Source organism: Ranitomeya imitator, chromosome 1 (genome assembly GCF_032444005.1).
Source record: "Ranitomeya imitator isolate aRanImi1 chromosome 1, aRanImi1.pri, whole genome shotgun sequence".
Lineage (NCBI taxonomy): Eukaryota > Metazoa > Chordata > Amphibia > Anura > Dendrobatidae > Ranitomeya > Ranitomeya imitator.
The window spans coordinates 969,519,359-969,525,480 of NC_091282.1; positions in this window are offsets into that span (position 1 = coordinate 969,519,359).

The following is a 6,122-nucleotide window of genomic DNA, read 5'->3' on the forward strand; positions in this document are numbered from 1 at the left end:
CACACTTTCAGGATTATTCGCGCGTTTTTTCGGCGGCTTTCCGTGGCAAAAACGCTTAAAAAACGCATACATTAAGCATCCCGTCATTTTTAATGGTTTCCGCAATTTTTTGTGCACATGTTCCATTTTTTCCGCAAAAAAAACGCATGCGGAAAAATACGCAGCATGTTCATTAATTTTGCGGATTTTAAGCGGATTTCCCACTATATTATTGCATTGAGAACCTCCGGAAAAAAACGCGAAAAATCAGCAAAAAAAAAAAAAAACACGTAAAATACGCGACAAAAACGCGTGCACAATTCCTGCGGAAAACCTCAGGATTTTCTCAGGAAACTTCTGCATACTTTCCGGACGTGTGCACATACCTTCAGACTATGTGCACACGTTCAGGATTTCTTGCAGAAATTTCCTGAGCAAAACCGGACATTTTCTGCAAGAAATCCGCAAGCGTTTTTTGCTCGTTTTTGACATGTTTTTTTCCCGGAGCTTCCCAATGCATTAAATAGCGGGAAAAATGCCAAAAGTCCGCAAAATTAATGAACATGCTACGTTTTTTACCGTGATGCGTTTTTTTCACGGAAAAAAACGCATCATGTGCACAAAAATTGCGGAATGCATTCCAAATGATGGGATGCATAATGTATGCTTTTTTATAGCGAAAAAACGTTAAAAAAAAAGGCGAAAAATCCACAACGTGTGCACACAGCCTTAAAGTCCCTTTGGCCTATAGAAGAAGACTATTGCTATTAAAGATTTAAAATATTTGGGGGTCCCGTAGGAGCTTTCGCATCGGGGCCCATGAGTTTCAAGTTACGCCACTGGCTGCTAGGATACATAATACATACTGCAGTGCCCAGATGAGCCATGTATGGGGCTCATGTATGTGGCCTGCCGGAACCCACAGAGCACTTGTACTGACAATTTACTACATTTTATACCCATAGTTTTGATATGTGTCACTGCCCATAATGGCATCAGTGATATCCCAGTCCGGGAGTACTGGATTTAGAGGCCACGGACCGGGTCAGCCACCGTGACATCCCAAAGTTGGAGCTCCCCCGTGGGCCACTCGGACACGGGCCCCTCGGTTCTCAGTGGGATGTCAAAGGTGGTTTTAAGCTTTGCAAAGACCTTCTGCACGGTCCCTTTATCCGCAGCGGGCCATGACTTCACCTCTCTTAGAGCCGCTCCAAACAGTTGGCCCGTTACCATGTGAACCTTCCGAGGCTCTATCAGGGGATAAAACTCAAACAGGCTGCAGATCCCTTCTTTAAAGTCAGATAATGTATGTGATTCTCCAGAGTATCGCGGGAGCCAGGCTGCTCCAGGTAGGTATGGCATGGAGAAGGGCATGATGGTCGTAGTAGCCGTGGTGGTGTCCGGCTGGCTGATAGAAGCGGAAAGCTCTGCGGGACCCGGCGGCGGAACGAGGCCTGCGGCTGCGCCTATTGCGGGGCCTAGGGGCGCTTCTACGTCTGCGGCTGCCACTAATTCCCCTCCCGGGTCTGACATGGCCGTTCCTCCCCTCTGCTAACCTGATGGAAGTCGGGGGCTCCTCTCCGGAATCTGCACTTTGCAGCGTCTCTTCTTGTGGCTCTGCTGCACGGCGTCCCCACTTCCGGCTTTCCAGGCAGCAGCACGGCATCCGTCTTCCTGCTTCGCGCTCTTTTCGGCTAGCTCCGCCCACAAAGGTATCGCTCCCCCTCCTCGCGCTCCACGCAGCGCGGCAATGGTGGATTTTGGCGGGAAACGGCAACACACAGTTGCGGATAAAGGGACCGTGCAGCAGGTCTTTGCAAAGCTTAAAACCACCTTTGACATCCCACTGAGAACCGAAAGGCCCGGATCTGAGTACCCCACGGCCCACGGGGACGCTCCAACTTTGGCCTCCTTTCCCGCTGTCTGCCTGACAGGAACTGACTGGGTGAAGCCCAGGCAGCGTCTGACTAACTTTCTATCCAACCCACCAGTTTTACCCTAATGTGAGTTCCCCAGTAGATAGGAGCAAGGCTCCCCCTGGTGGACTGGAGTGTGAAGTGTAGTGTATGGTTTGTGATACCTGGCAAGGTGAACTCCTTTAGTGCCATCAGACGTAATATCACTCTCCCTAGTGGAAGAATAACATTACTGCAACGACCAGGACTCTGGGGCGCTGCAATATGAAACCAGAGTATTTTCCTCCAGCACACTACATGTTGTGAGGGTTAAATTAAAGTTGCATACATGGGCTGGTTTTAGATGGACATCTATAGAGTGGGTGGGAAGATTTCCACCATATCTCCACCTGCTGAATAGGCACAGCCCTGTGCTAACAGGAGCTATGCGATGTCACAGTCATGTGATCAGTAACATGGTCTGGGCTTAAAGGGGTTGTCCACTACTTTCAATTAACCCCCCAATGTACCCCCCCCCCCCCCTTCCCGGGGCCCCTAATGAATTGTGCAATTACCTTCCGTTGCCGTTTTCGCCTGTGAGCGGCGCTATTCTGGCTGCTGATTCCGGGTCACGTGACTCTAGAAATTGACGTGACGTCAGCAGCAGGCGTGACCAGCCCCCACAGTCAGCAGTCACTCAGCAAGAGTGAGACTAGTGGTGGATACCATGTCTGGAGGCAGTGCCCCTCACCCCGAACATCAGCGCTTTCAGCTTGTGGGTGCTACATCCTGATGTGCGGCCATTGCCCCACTATTACAGCACTCTAACTAAGCTCTATTTTACCTCCATTCTCTATAACGCAAGCTGTGGCGGCACTTTTTGCACATTCTGTGCATCCCTGCTCTTTCTGAACCCAGCCCTACGGGCTTCTAACGGCACGTGACTGAAGAAAGTCCTTATGGACTGAAACGTTTCGAGTGCTACAAATAAATCAAATCTTTTGCCGCTTAAGTTGAGTGCTAGACTTCTTTCTATTTGTATTGAAGGTCTGGGAACCTAGTCTAAGCACCACAGTATAGCTGTGCACACGGTGTTTTCTCTCTCTAGAAATTGACGTGACGTCAGCAGCAGGCGTGACCAGCCCCCACAGTCAGCAGTCACTCAGCAAGAGTGACTGGGCTGTGGGCGGGGCTGGGGGCTGCCTGCAGGGCTGTGCTGGAGGGGGGATGTGTGTGCTCACTGCTCAGTGCTGGGATGTGTGGGCGGGGCTGTGCTGCGGTCGCCGGGGGTCTGCCCGCCGGCGCCGGTGTCTGCCTGCCGGCATGTGCGTGCCGGCGCTGTGTGTGTGTGTGTGTGTGTGTGTGCAGGCATCGTCCGATGGGACTACAAGTCCCATCGGGCTCTGCCTGCTGCACTGACAGTATGTGACACATTAGCCAATGATGGGACAGTAGTAGTCCCATCATCCGGCTAATGTGTTGAATGTTAAAAAAAAAAAAAAAAAAAACATACACAGTACATACATACATACATACAACACACACCATGTGACATGCAACACATGCACCATGCGACGACATATACTATGCAATGACATGCACCATGCGACGACATGCACCATGCTACATGCACCATGCAGCGACATGCTGCATGCACCATGTGACGGCATGCGACATGCACCATGCGACGACATGCGAGATTCACCATGCGATGACATGCTACATGCACCATGCGACGACATGCAAAATGCACCATGCTACATGCACCATGCGACGACATGCTACATGCACCATGCGACGACATGCACCATGCGACGACATGCACCATGCGGCAGCATGCGACATGCACCATGCGACGACATGCACCATGCAACGACATGCGACATACAGTACATACATACTACAGACATATAGTACATATAACAGAGTACATACTCACCATCACTTGTCACTTTGTTCCCCGAAGCCATTGTCACCTGTAAAACCTATTAAAATAATAAACAAACAATATACTCCCTGTCCGCAGAAATCCAATTAAAACGAGTGTCCCACGACGATCTCCCGTGGAGAGCAGGAGCATCAGCTGATGCGACCGCTCTCCAGGTGCTCCAGGAACACAATGATGGAAGGTATCCTTCCATCATGTATTCCTCACAAGGTATTCCTACGCCCCTGTGAGAAAATAGTCCCTAGTCTCACTACTGGCATTGCTGGGTGAGACATTTTCCCACGCAGCAATTGCCATAAAGTGAGACCAGTGAACTAGAGTAACCTCAGTGATGCACTGCAGGAGCCATTGTCTCCTGTCAGTGTGTCACTGATGGTCCTATAGAGCAGTGACATCACCCGATGTCACTATTCTATAGGGGAGATCGTCATGGGACACTCGTTATTAATTGGACTACGGCGGAAAGGTAGTATACGGTTTATTATTTTACTTTTTTTTGCAGGCGCTGAAGTATGGTAAGTATGGTTAAATGAAGAATATTAAAATACTTTTTTCCAAATGTGTGTGTGTTTTATTAACCCTTTCTTACTATTGAATTAATAATGGATAGGCGTCTTATTGACGCCTCTCCGTTATTAACCCGGCTTAATGTCACCTTACAATAGCAAGGTGACATTAACCCCTTATTACCCCATATCCCACCGCTACTCGGGAGTGGGAAGAGAGAGGCTAAGTGCCGGAATTGGCGCATCTTACAGATGCGCCATTTCTGGGGCAGCTGCGGACTGGTATTTGTAGCCGGGGGAGCCAATATCCATGGCCCCTCTCTAGGCTATGAATATCAGCCTGCAGCTGTCTGCGTAGCCTTTCTGGCTATAAAATATAGGGGGACCCCACGTCATTTTTTTTTTTTTTGGGGGGGGGGTCCTCCTATTTTAATAGCCAGTAAAGGCTACGCAGACAGCTGCGGGCTGGTATTCATAGCAAGCTACAGATATTGGCCCCGGCCGTCGGCTTTCCCCCTCTGGTGCAGAAAATTGCGCGGGAGCCCACGCCGTTTTTTTCCGCTTTTTTTTTTTTTTTAAATTCAACGCTCATTAAGGCCTCTTTCACTCTTGCGTCGGTACGGGTCCATCGCTATGCGTCGGGCCGACGTACCGAAGCACGTTGTGAAATTTGTGCACGACGTGGGCAGCGGATGCAGTTTTTCAACGCATCCGCTGCCCATTCTGAAGTGCAGGGAGGAGGGGGCGGAGTTTCTGCCGCGCATGCGCGGTAGAAAATGGCGGGCAAGACGGCCAAAAATTTTTTCAATTGAACGTTTTTTCGTGCCGACGGTCCGCCAAAACACGAGAGATCCGTAGCATGACGGAGGCGATGTCTGGCCATCCGTCACGATCCGTCGCTAATACAAGTCTATGGGTAAAACGCATCCTGCGAGCACATTTGCAGGATCTGTTTATTTGCACTGGATCGTTTTTTTCCGCCAGATCTGTTTTTTTCAACCGGATCCGTTTTTTCTCGCCGGATCCATTTTTTCCCCCGGATGTTTGTTTTTCCGCCAGATCTGTTTTTTCTCATAGAGTTGTATTAGCGCCAGATTGCGCCTGGTGGCCACACGTTTAATCCGTTTTTGCAGGATCCGTCAAAAAAGCTGTTTCCACCGGACAGAAAACACATACAGAGGAACAGTTTTTCGGTACGTCGAAAAAATGCACAGCGACTGATCTAGCAAAAAACGGATGAAACGTGTGGCCATCAGACGCACTCCGGCTCTAATACAACTCTGAGAAAAAAACGGATCTGGCAGCAAAAAACGATCAGGTGGAAAAAAACGAATACGGCGGAAAAAAAAAGATCCGGCAGAAAAAAAAAGAATCGGCGAAAAAAAAAAACGGATCCTGCAAATGTGCTCGCAGGATGCGTTTTGTACCCATAGACTTGTATTAGCAACGGATCCGTCGTGTTTTGGCGGACGCGACGCACAAAAAAAGTTCAATGTAACTTTTTTTGTGCGACATGTCTGCCATTTCCGACCGCGCATGCGTGGCTGGAACTCCGCCCCCTCCTCCACGCTCATCACAATGGGCAGCGGATGCGTTGTAAAACTGCATCCGCTGCCCACGTTGTGCTAAATTTAGCATAACGTCCGTCGGTACGTCTGGCCGAAGGTTTGCGACGGCCCCGTACCGACGCAAGTGTGAAAGTAGCCTTACATCTGAATTTGCTGAGTATAATGCAGCCACCCCAGAGTATAATGTTACCCCCCAAATAATATAATGCAGCCCCCCCCATAGAGT